Raw genomic sequence first — 281 nt, forward strand, 5'->3', positions numbered from 1 at the left:
GGTAGAGAGAAAGAGAGAGAGAATGATGGGTTTGGCTGTGGGGTTTAGGGTTTAGGGTTTAGGTTAAGGGTTTAGGGTTTAGGGTTTTGTTTATGGTCTCCACCTATATATATTGCTGTATATAAATTATATGATAGCGAGGGTTTAGGGTTTAGGGTTTAAGGCTGAGAGGAAGGAGTGTACGAAGAAAAGGGTTTAGGGTTTAGGGTTTGGGGGGCCCCCCCATGCTGGCTGCAGCGCACAACTGCAACAAAGGGTACAGGGGGGCCCCCCCCGGGGGG

Source organism: Eimeria mitis, genomic scaffold (genome assembly GCF_000499745.2).
Source record: "Eimeria mitis Houghton genomic scaffold, Emh_scaff5419, whole genome shotgun sequence".
Classification (NCBI taxonomy): Eukaryota; Apicomplexa; class Conoidasida; order Eucoccidiorida; family Eimeriidae; genus Eimeria; species Eimeria mitis.